General features: G+C 33.5%; 1 long non-coding RNA gene across 2 annotated transcripts; it reads left to right on the forward strand.

Annotated features, from left to right (window-relative positions):
• Positions 1-11,813: 11,813 nt before the first annotated feature.
• On the forward strand, positions 11,814-12,697 carry LOC120183029. 2 transcript variants are annotated; one of them, XR_005521908.1, is made up of 3 exons: positions 11,814-12,087; positions 12,308-12,393; positions 12,476-12,697. It is a non-coding gene; the product is annotated as an uncharacterized LOC120183029 (long non-coding RNA). The 2 variants fall into 2 exon arrangements; XR_005521907.1 differs by having other exon boundaries at positions 12,313-12,393.
• Positions 12,698-13,392: the final 695 nt, after the last annotated feature.

A 13,392-nucleotide genomic window follows, 5' to 3' on the forward strand; every position in this document is an offset into this window, starting at 1 on the left:
CTCTCAAAACCAGTGAAAAGATATCGATCTTTTAAAACATATTTTTTTATTCAGAAACCATAGTAATTTCCCCATCCGTCACGAACAAAATGTGTAGGTTCTCCATAACCATACAACCCCGTCACGAACAGTAAGGCCCTGAGCACGAAGCCAAGGAACCTACAAGTATTCAACCCTATCACGAACAGTAAGGCTCTCAGCACAAAGCCGAGGAACCTGCAAGTATTCAACCCCGTCACGAACAGTAAGGCTCTCAGCACAAAGCCGAGGAACCTGCAAGTATTCTTCCTCCAACTATACCCCCATTAAACATGTTCCATCCGTAAACTGATATATCAAAAATCAAATCATAGTTCAGGTCAAGTATCTGATCAGAATCCATGTCAGGTATCATAACAGAATTCAAATCATAAATCATATAAAATATTCATGTGATTAGGGAACACACCAGAGTTTACAGATATTATTCAGAGATACTGGATAATCTTAGCAGGCAGAGAAATACGGATCTCCAGTATACCGATAGAATATCAGAATTTAGAATCATTATTTGAAGAGTTCAATAACTGATAGAATTATCAATTATTCAGAATGAGACTTGAGTTGATAAGAAACAAATGAAGACTCAGGACATTTACAGTCTATGTTGATTGATTTCATTATCAAACAACTTCAGATGAATATCTCCCAGAATTAATGCTTATCGACTGGTCAATTCATTGTCCTTACATGGTATTTACACTTTAATACCATAAATTCTAGTCCATATATAATCTTCGGAATAATCGCTAAATAAATCTTCCAATGTCTTTATTTCATGTTCATGCTTCCACTATATCATGAAATGCTGACGTGCTTGATTTGTAGTTCAAGATCCATAAGAACATTACATCATGTATGCTCACTTACGTTTCCAGACTCATCCAAATCACTTATTTAATCCTTAGTCCTCGAGGTTACTTAGTTCATTTAGCTTTCAAGTCCATTACAGTTACTTCAGAATTTTCTAGAGTAATTCAAACGTTCCTGAATTTTTTATACATGTTGTACTTCCGTTCCATTCTATTTGGTCTTCGTGGTTGATTTGTCGAACAAACGTCTAATTCTTAGTATTGAATGTGATATAGAGTTGAGCTGAGCTGAGTACTTTTAAAATTATCATCGAACCACACTTGAGAAGACGAACACACATTCAACTGATACATATGTCATTCAGGTACTGACATATCATTACGGTTGATCGGCTCACTTAAGTTATTCCATAACTTTTAAAGGTAGTCCAACACCTATGCTTATTTGGATTTCTTAATTAATCCAAGACATTTACTTAGTATAGACCATAAGGGTATTTTGTTCATTTTGGTGTTCAGTTTTATTCCATTCATTACAGAGCTCGAGGATATCCAATCATTCCTGAGCTTGGTGATATTCTTGGGTTATTTTCATTACATTGGTATTCTGATCATTCTACAGATCCGATGTATTTCAATCATTTCCTTCCATCCTGTCTTATTATTTAATTCCAATTTATCATCTATTTCAGTCCCTTTGAACAATTCTGATAAAAGAGCACCTTGATAAATTGTTCTTCAGGTAGTTACTCGTAACTCGAATATTTTCGTGTCAAGTGCCTTCTCAGATTTTTACCAACGGAATATCAAGAATTTTCTGCACTAAGTCAGGATCTTAACAATCAAATTCGTACTTAATCGAGTTAAGTACAAATCCTCAAAGTACATTCTCATTCAGGGTTAACTCGGACTATTTTACCTCTCAGGGGCTTTTTTATAATTTCCTAATTAGATAATTTTGATATTTTCTCTTAACGAAAATAATTATAATTTAAATATCCTATGGTCAATTGCTTTCCTGAACATTCTCTGATCTTGAAATTATTCCTTAACAAACTTCTAGTATCTTGTGTAAACCTTTTTTGGCATTAAAACCCAGTTATCCAAAATTTCTAATCAAAACTATCATTTCTTATGCACATATGTAATAATATTGGATCAATATGTATTTTCAGAGTTATTAACCAACTTCAAGGGATAATTCTTTTCATCCTACAACATAAGGGTATTTTCGTAATTTTACCCTACCAGAGTATTCTCATAATTTCCCATCCAAGTACCTTTAACATTTAACCTTTGATGATATAAAATTTAAGTTACAAATCCATGGCTTATTTCTTTATCGCTAATCACAACTTGTAATTTAATTCTAACAATCCATCAATCTCTTATATTAATCATTTGATCTGTATTCAGTTATCGAATTTCTACTACATTCATATCGAGTGTATAAATTAATCAACTCCACAAAAGTGATCAACATTATCTTATTCATGCATTTACCAATATCAACATATTCCATAAAGCATAAAGAGGTAGTAAAGTATTACCTCGATTTTCATGCCATACTGATATACCATTAAATTCCATTCGAACACCCTCGATCTTAAAATCATCTTCCAATATTTCCTCGGATCCATATCAACAGAAATTACATTAAAACGAAGCTTAATTCTGAAAAATGAATCAAATCGGATGTTAAATCAGTGAAAAACAACTTACCGGGTTTGAATTTGGCAAAACAGACTTCGGATTCGGATTCAGGACGTCGAAAGCATAAAATATGACTTTTTGAAAATATAGAATTTTCGGTCAAACTCAAAGTCAACGAGTTTGACTTGCAATTTTGAGGCCTTCGGGTTCGAATTTCAAAAAACAGACTGCAGAATCGGATTTGGAACGTCGAAAAATGTCAGGATAGGTATACTCAGTCAAAGTCAAAGGTCGTTTGATGCCCGGTCAAAGCCCGTCAAATTTTTGGTCAACTTTGGTCAACATTGGTCAACGGTCAACGAGTCGGGTCGGGTTGGAACCGGTCAAACCGGTCAAAACAGCTCCAAAACTGTCAAACCGGTCATTTTTCCCTTCCCCACGTGCAGTGGCGGCACGTGGGGGCACGTGAACAGTGCTACGGTGTCGGAAAATTCCTGAAAAAATTCCTAAAAATTATTTTTAGCGATTTCAAGGCACTTACAAAGATCGGTTCACAATTTTGAACGGTGGAGTGCTCGATTTCAATGAATCGGAAACTTTGATCGATTCACCTCCTCACACGCCGCCGTCGACGGAGACCAACGATGACACCGGCAGACTCAGAACGATGCAAGAAACACGATGGTATGGGAGGTTTCGTAAACGGATGCTCGGATCATTGTCAATCGACGAAAAACCAATTGAAATCGAGTTATTACCGACGATACTTCCGACTGAAATTAATGACGAACGACGACGATTCACGATGAAAGGTTTGAGGGGTTTTGTTCCTCAGTTGACAATGAACACGATGGTGGTTTTGGCTCGTCGATCGGAGGTCGGATGGTGAGTAGATCGGAGTTGCAAGAAGGGTTGAGGGGAAGGGGCAAACTGATGTTTTTCTGCAGAAAAAAATACGGGAATGAGTGTTATAATTCATCCCAAAAGAAAAATGGTCAAATCATGAGTTTAGCCACTAAATTTCTTGCACTTCTTAAAATGGTCTGCCAACTTTGAAATTTTACAATTTAATCCACCGTTTCTTTCAAAAATACCAATTAAATCCACCACTTTATAATTTCTTAAATTTAGCCTCTAAATTGGGGTGTTACAATTCTCCCCTCCTTAATAGAATTTCGTCCTCGAAATTCATTCATGTCACATTATTACAAAAATGAAATTTCCATCAGTTCTTTCAGATCTTTCGTGTAGCTCTTTTAGAAATACGGATCCTCCACTAATCCTTAACCAGTTGAGCATACATTTTATCAGAACTTTTCCTTATTTCAATAAAAGAATCCGAGAAAATTTCCTTAAGTAATCAATTCAATCTTTGTCATGAGAATAGGCTTATAGAGCAGTAGCATATCCCAATTTCATTTTTGGTGTCGGGTCAAAATTTCTTAGATAAATAACTCTCACATGGCTCGTGAGGTACTTTACAGCGTTTAGACAGATGTTACTAGTACTCCTTTTTATACAAGTATAGCCTTAACGGATAAAAACTTTGGTTTACTTGTTACAGATAGGGACTCAACCTTGAAGTTCCGGTTCAGAGATGTATGATTGTAGTCTAGGGGCATGTACTAATCAGACATCGTTTGACATTCGACCGGCCGGTCTAACTTGAAAATTTTAACCCAAACCATAGCTCTAATACCACTAAATGTAACCCTCTCAGACCGATGCGAGTAACCCGATCCGATCTGGAGTGTCACATTAGGGCCACCGGAGCGACCCACTGTAAAAATAGCGAAAAATTTAAAACTTTTTATCAGAACATGTAAACTTATAAAATCATTTGTCACTATATTTAAAAATAAAACAGATTTTCAGACTTATGTATAAAAAAAATACAATTACATACCCCCTAATCACATGTACCGTACTCTGCAAACAACACCGGAAGAACTCCCTTACTGATGACGATAGTTGCACTGATACAATTCTTTTAACATGCAATGTTGAGTAATAGAGTGAGCTTCGGAAAGCTCAGTAATATAGAACTACCAGATGATGCTGAAGAACGTGCAAATACAGATAAACATATATTTCCTTATTGGTTCAGATATCTACAGATTTCTTTGGCTGAGCTGAGGTCACAATGATATTTCAGGTATTAACAAATAGTATTCACTTCTGATGGAAAATATTTGGGATGTTTAGGTTCAGGAGATCAGAATAGGTTTTCTAGTGTGTTCTCTCAAAACCAGTGAAAAGATATCATCTTTTAAAACATATTTTTTTTATTCAAAAACCATAGTAATTTCCCTATCCGTCACAAACAAAATGTGTAGGTTCTCCATAACCATACAACCCCGTCACGAACAGTAAGGCCCTGAGCACAAAACCAAGGAACCTACAAGTAATCAACCCCGTCACGAACAGTAAGGCTCTCAGCACAAAGCCGAGGAACCTACAAGTATTCAACCCCGTCACGAACAGTAAGGCTCTCAGTACAAAGCCGAGGAACCTGCAAGTATTCTTCCTCCAACTATACCCCCAATAAAACATGTTCCGTCCGTAAACGGATATATCAAAAATCAAATCATAGTTCAGGTCAAGTATCAGATCAGAATCCATGTCAGGTATCATAACAGAATTCAAATCATAAATCATATAAAATATTCATGTGATTAGGGAACACACCAGAGTTTACAGATATTATTCAGAGGTACTGGATAATCTTAGCAGGCAGAGAAATACGGATCTCCAGTATACCGATAGAATATCATAATTTAGAATCATTATTTGAAGAGTTCAATAACTGATGGAATTATCAATTATTCAGAATGAGACTTGAGTTGATAAGAAAGAAATGAAGACTCAGGACATTTACAGTCTATGTCGATTGATTTCATTATCAAACAACTTCATATGAATATCTCCCAGAATTAATGCTTATCGACTGGTCAATTCATTGTCCTTACAGGGTATTTACACTTTAATACCATAAATTCTAGTCCATATATAATCTTCGGAATAATCGCTGAATAAATCTTCCAATGTCTTTATTTCATGTTCACGCTTCCACTATATCATGAAATGATGACGTGCTTGATTTGTAGTTCAAGATCCATAAGAACATTACATCATGTATGTTCACTTACGTTTCCAGACTCATCCAAATCACTTACTTAATCCTTAGTCCTCGAGGTTACTTAGTTCATTTAGCATTCAAGTCCATTACAATTACTTCAGAATTTTCTAGAGTAATTCAAACGTTCCTGAATTTTTTATATGTACTTCCATTCCATTCTATTTGGTCTTCGTGGTTGATTTGTCGAATAAACGTCTAATTCTTAGTATTGAATGTGATATAGAGTTGAGCTGAGCTGAGTACTTTCAAAATTATCATCGAGCCACACTTGAGAAGACTAACACACATTCAACTGATACCTATGTCGTTCAGGTACTGACATATCATTACAGTTGATCGTCTCACTTAAGTTATTCCATTACTTTTAAAGGTAGTCCAACACCTATTCTTATTTGGATTCCTTAATTAATCCAAGACATTTACTTAGTATAGACCATAAGGGTATTTTGGTCATTTTTGTGTTCAGTTTTATTCCATTCATTACAGAGCTCGAGGATATCCAATCATTCCTGAGCTTGGTGATATTCTTGGGTTATTTCCATTTCAGGGGTATTCTGATCATTCTACAGATCCGATGTATTTCAATCATTTCCTTCCATCCTGTCTTATTATTTAATTACAATTTATCATCTATTTCAGTCCCTTTGAACAATTCTGATAAAAGAGCACATTGATAAATTTTTCTCCAGGTATTTACTCGTAACTCGGATATTTTCGTGTCAAGTTCCTTCTCAGATTTATACCAACGGAATATCAAGAATTTTCTGCACTAAGTCAGGATCTTAACAATCAAATTCGTACTTAATCGAGTTAAGTACAAATCCTCAAAGTACATTCTCATTCAGGGTTAACTCGGACTATTTTACCTCTCAAGGGTTTTTTTGTAATTTCCTAATCAGATAATTTTGATATTAGCTCTTAACGAAAATAATTATAATTTAAATATCCTATGGTCAATTGCTTTCCCGTACATTCTCTGATCTTGAAATTATTCCTTAATAAACTTCTAGTATCTTGCGCAAACCCTTTTTGACATTAAAACCCAGTTATCCAAAATTTCTAATCAAAACTATCATTTCTTATGCACATCTGTAATTATATTGGATCAATATGTATTTTCAGAGTTATTAACCAACTTCCAGGGATAATTCTTGTTATCCTACAAAATAAGGGTATTTTTGTAATTTTACCCTACCAGAGTATTCTTATAATTTCCCATCCAAGTACCTTTAACATTTAACCTTTGATGATATAAAATATATGTTACAAATCCATGGCTTATTTCTTTACCTCTAATCACAACTTGTAATATAATTCTAATAATCCCTCAATCTCTTATATTAATCTTTCGATCTGTATTCAGTTATCGAATTTCTACCACATTCATATCGAGTGTATAAATTAATCAACTTCACAAAAGTGATCAACATTATCTTATTCATGCATTTACCAATATCAACATATTCCATAAAGCATAAAGAGGTAGTAAAGTATTACCTCGATTTTCATGCCATACTGATCGACCATTAAATTCCATTCGAACACCCTCGATCTTAAAATCATCTTCCAATATTTCCTCGGATCCATATCAACAGAAATTACATTAAAACAGAGCTTAATTCTGAAAAACGGATCGAATCGGATGATAAATCAGTGAAAACAGCTTACCGGGTTCGAATTTGGCGAAATGGACTTCGGATTCGAATTCAAGACATCGAAAGCATAAAATATGACTTTTCGAAAATTTAGAATTTTCGGTCAAAATCGAAGTCAACGGGTTTGACTGGCAATTTCGAGGCCTTCGGATTTCGAAAAACGGACTGCAGAATCGGATTTGGAACGTCGAAAAATGTCAGGATAGGTATACTCAGTCAAAGTCAAAGGTCGTTTGATGCCCGGTCAAAGCCCGTCAAATTTTTGGTCAATACCGGTCAACGGGTCAACGGGTCGGGTCGAGTAAACGGGACGGGTCGGGTTGGATCCGGTCAAAACAGCTCAAAAACTGTCAAGCCAGTCATTTTTCCCTTCCCCACGCGCAGTGGTGGCGCGTGAACAGTGCTACGATGTCGAAAAATTCCCAAAAAAAATTCCTAAAAATTATTTTAAGCGATTTCAAGACACTTACAAAGCTCGTTTCACAATTTTGAATGGTGGAGTGCTCGATTTCAATGAATCGAAAACTTTGACCGCTTCACCTCCTCATGCACCGCCGTCGACGGAGACCAAGGATGACACCGGCAGACTCGGAACGATGCAAGGAACACGATGGTGCGGGAGGTGTCGTAAACGGATGCTCGGATCGTCGTGAATCGACGTAAAACCAATTGAAATCGAGTTATTACCGACGATACTTCCGACTGAAATTAACGACGAACGACGACGATTCACGACGAAAGGTTTGAGGGGTTTTGTTCCTCGGTTGACAACGAACACGATGGTGGTTTCGGCTCGTCGATCGGAGGTCGGACGACAAGTAGACCAGAGTTGCAAGAAGGGTTGAGGGGAAGGGGAAAACTGATGTTTTTATGCAGAAAAACATACGGGAATGAGTGTTATAATTCATCCCAAAAGAAAAATGGTAAAATCATGAGTTTAGCCACTGAATTTCTTGTACTTCTTAAAATGATCTGCCAACTTTGAAATTTTACAATTTAATCCATCGTTTCTTTCAAAAATACCAATTAAATCCACCACTTTATAATTTCTTAAATTTAGCCCCTAAATTGGGGTGTTACAAAACTCCCTTTAGTCAGGAGATCATTTTGTAATTTTTAATAATCGATGGACTCAAGAAACTAGTGCTCTATAACCGAGGACTATTTGTGTACTTTACCCTTGTTTATATACTTCTATTTAGAGTTAATTTCACTATGAATTCTCAAACTATGATCCTCATTCTAAATTAGTCTCCAAACTTTTGAGTATTCTAATTTTATCCTTAAACTATGACTTTCATTCTAAATAGGAATGTTCAAAAGTTTGGGGACTAATTTAGAATGAGGGTCATAGTTTGGGGATGAATTTGAAATTTTCAAAAGTTTAAGGACCAATTTAGAATGAAAATCATATTTTGGGGGTGAATTTACAATATTTAAGTTTAAGGATTAATTTAAAATGAGGGTCATAGTTTGAGGACGTATAGTGGATTTGACTTCTATTTCGGGTAAACTATACAATTTATACCCAAATTATTTCTAAAATTCTCATTTTGCTACAATATTAGGAAGTGAAATTCTATATAAGGAACGTAACGAGAGGTTAGAAAAAGGTCAACTTCTTATTTAGTCAACTTGAAAGAAACAAAATATGATTGTTTGAAAAATAGAGGGAATCATTCCTATATAGTTTATATTATAGATTGTTTTGCGTGAAAGAGAAATGGATAATTAAAATATTATATATACTACATATATAATTATAAAATTAAATAAAATACATTATAAGATATTTTCTACTTTATATAATATTAAAATTTTCATATATTTATTTGAATATTTTTAAATTAAAATTTTATATAAAATTTTGATAATGTTTTGAGATTTTTAGAAAATTTTCGAAGCTATTTTAGAATTATAGTTAAAAATTGTAAATTGTATTAAATCCATATTTGAAAAAAAAGTGTCGAAACGGTTTTTCTCTTAGAAAAAATCACATTTAATTTTTAAAAGAATCTCGCCTCGAATGATTTGATGACCGGATAATAATAAAACGTGGTTCGAGGAGTCGCTACCAATATTTGATTAGGGTGTTATTGGGCACCCAAAAAGAATATTTTATTTTAATAAAAATATATTAATTAAAATAACAAATTTGTGGTCCGCGTTACCAAAATTTGAGTTCGGGAGTCGGTCAGTGTGGGGAAGGATTAGCCCCCACAACACCCTAAATCGATACCTAGTCGATTAATTAGTTGTCTTTGCAATGAAACTTAAGAATTTAAGTCTAATTTAATTTAAGATCCTATACAAGCAATATTCCGGGAATTTTAGGACGAAACACAATAATATTTATTTATTTACTATCGATAAGAATCGACCTCTCATGCCTTAAAGCAGTCGATTATTACTTCAATCGAAATGAAAAAAATATTATAATTACATCATAACGTTGATTATTAATTCAAAATAACAACACAAGACAATTCTAAGAGAGAAAATGATAACATCTAATGATTTTCAATCGAGAATAAACAACCTTTCATGCATTAAAGCAGTCAATTATTACTCCAATCGAAAAAAAGAGATATCACTATTTCATATTATAAATCAATATTGATTCGAAAGGAAAACGGTAATATCTAATTATTTCCAATCAATAATAAATTACCTCTCATGCTTTAAAGCAGTCATTTATTATTCCAACCGAAACAAAAAGATATTTCTATTCTCAATATCAATTCGAGTGTTACTATTTTGAAAATCTATTAGAAAATACATACAAAAATAAAGCGAACTAGAAGCATATATCAAGTAAGTACAATTAATTATTTATTTTACCAACCTTTAATGAGAATAAGGATGCTCAATTATTTAAATACATCGAGACGAGACCTTAAATTCGATCTAACGGTCTTTTCTCGGTGAATTTAATTAAAATAACATGATATTTTTCTCAGTCTCCAAATTTTAAATGTTATCAAATTTTTAGGATTTCACTTGATGTGCAAACTTTCATTTTAAAATTATTGAAAACAACTTTCTTATACGTTAAGATAGTTACTTTACAACAATCCTAAAATGAACGGATATTACCCTTAATTCAGTTATTTGAATCAAATAGAGTTATACATATTCAAGATATCTAGATCTAAAGACACGAACAAATACACTTATATAATATTTAACAAACGTACGTGAAATTGCCTATTTAATCTCGATGCATTAAGGGATACATTATGTCATATTTAAGGCGGGTGTTTAGCTATGATGGGCATGTATACATACATTTAACAACTTTAAGACCTAAATATATAAGAAATAGTGAAGAAATACTTAAAACAGATTTAATTAAGCATACTAATGAATAAAAAAACTCAAACAACATATATATACATATATATTTAAATATAGGTGTTTAATATGAAGAATAATATGAGTAAATTATATATACATATATATAATAAGGTACGTTATCCATACAGGCTATAATATATTGCATAATATGGATAAATAAAAAAATATTGTATATAATATATATCTATATATATATAATACATACTTAAATAATATAATATAGGTTAATGCATGTACATGTAAGCATGAAACCAAGCATCCATAACAAAGGGTATTAATGCAAACATGACAAAGTACCAAGATTAAAATGTAAATAGCCTAAAAACATGTATTGAAATAACAATAAAAAACTAAACATCATGGGGGACTAAAATAAAAATTTTAGAATTACATACTGCAAATTAAAATCAATAAAAAGCAAATAAGTCAAAATGACTAAAATATAATATACATAAAATAAAAGTCAAAATACGAAAATAAAAAGATTTCAAACTTGAACCAAAATACAATTTTTCAAACATAGGGACCCCCTAAAGTGATTTACCCACACGCGAAATAGTTGGTTGCCCTAGAGCATCTAAATGGCGTCGTTTTAAAACCTTATATATATATATATATATATATATATATATATATATATAGCACCCCTGTAAAATGCCCGCTATCAATAATAGCTTTAGGCATGAGAAAAAAAAAGGCTTCACACCGAGACACCCAGATCCTCCATCCATATAAGCTTGCTTGCTTTTTTTCTTTACTTACGATTACGATCAGGGACATATAAATCATAAGCCAGAAGGAAAGAAACTCACTTACACCTTATTATCCGATGCAAAAGCATAAGCTCGCTCAAGCAAGAAAGCAAAATCAGTCTTTGCTCCGGGAAATCAAATTCCTTGCTTCTTGAGCTGGTACAAGAACTAAAGCAAAAAGGAGTTCACCTGATTAAGGACGATAGGGCTATGCTGGAAATGAACCCCCTCGCTCTCAGTTACTCCCTCTGCTCCGTCCCTTTCACCGAAGGAAGGTGCTTTTCTAGCGTGAAGTGAGACAACAATGCCCGGGAAAAGCATGAATAGAAGGAGAAAGAGCAAGAATAGCATATATATATATATATATATATATATATATATATATTTAATTATAGGATTTTAGCTAACCCTAGCCTCATTTCTTTCCTCTTAGCCGTTCGGCTCCTCCCCTTTCTCTCATATCCTTTTTTCTTTTTCATTTTCCCCACAAAAACCCTCCAGCCACCGCTTCCAAACGGCCCTGACGAGGGGCCGATGACCTCCTAAAATTAACACCAAACCCCTTAACTCAAAACTGAGACCCAAATCAACCGAAACCACACAAATCAACCCCAAAAGTAAAAAAAACTACCTTCGATGTTAGACCAAGCCCCCTCATCGCCGGTGAAGTAAAGCCCAAGGTAAGCTCCCTTCTTTTCACTTTTTTTTGTTTCGTTTCATTATTTCCTTTTTATTTAAAACCAAAACCCTTTCTATTTTTTTTAAAAAAAGCCGACTTTCCACTATTTTTCCCCTTTTGTTTCTTTCTTTTCTTTTTTTGAACCCTTAAAAAAATTAAACCATTTTCTGTTGTTCTTTTCTTTTTTCTCCCCTTATATTCTCTAACCATTCTCCTTTTAGGTTAGATCTGTTGCACGTTGTCTCCTTCACCTTTGTGTTCTTGGGGAGGTTTTGTTGAGGCCATCATCACGAGTGATGTTTGACATGTAAGGGGAATGATTTTATTTTTGTTGTTTATTTTCTTGTTCTTATTTCTCTACTTCTTGCGTGTTTGGTGAATCTTGGTAGAGAGATGATGACGTTGGAGGTCACGGGTTCGGTCAGAGTGACGGTAGAAACGGCGGAGAGAGTACTTATCAGCGATAATGATATCAAGTTGGGGCTGGAAAGTTAGGGTTTCAACAAACCCTAATTGGTTAGGTTTGGGCCAATTAGGCCCTCTTGTAATTGGGCCTGATTGTGAGCTTGATGATTTGTAATTTGAGCCCAAATTGGGTTTACAAAGCTTGAAAAAAAAGAACAAAAATACAATAATAATAATAATAATAATAGTAATAATAATAACACAACCCGAATAAAACGGGTGTCTACAAAAATCTAAACAGTCAAATTAAAAATTAATCTTTTTGTTGTTATTTTAAGCCGATTTAATTTAGCATGGATTAACGTTTTAGTGACTATATAATGTAAGTGATCACAATATGATAATTCAAAACTGAGTGATCTGAATAAAGTAAAAATGAAACAAAAGTGACATATTGTTTAGTTTACCCAAAAAAGAAAGAGAGATGAACTATTGATTTTATGCGTTGTAGCATGTTAGTTGAACATTTTTAAAGTATAGTTATAGATTAATTTGGTACAAAAATAATTAATTAATAGAATTAATAAAAAAAACTATTTAACATTATATTTCTAACGTATATATTTAAACTCAAACTAGTTAAGAACTAAGACCTAATTATTTTTTAATCACATTAAAATCATGTGAGAAATTGCATGATATGAAATATTGAAAATGACAAGAACATTGACTTTTGGAAGGATATGTTGCTTAATGAAATTGGAGCATTAATCTAGTATAGACCAAGCATGAGTACACAAACAATTGAGGACTATTTCGTTGCCTCAATGGTCAGATTAAACGATGAATGGAGATAGGAAGCTTTTGAGCATTTGCTTCCGCATGAAATACTCCTTGGAAT

Source organism: Hibiscus syriacus, unplaced genomic scaffold, assembly GCF_006381635.1.
Source record: "Hibiscus syriacus cultivar Baekdansim isolate YM2019G1 unplaced genomic scaffold, ASM638163v2 tig00112738_pilon, whole genome shotgun sequence".
Classification (NCBI taxonomy): Eukaryota; Viridiplantae; Streptophyta; class Magnoliopsida; order Malvales; family Malvaceae; genus Hibiscus; species Hibiscus syriacus.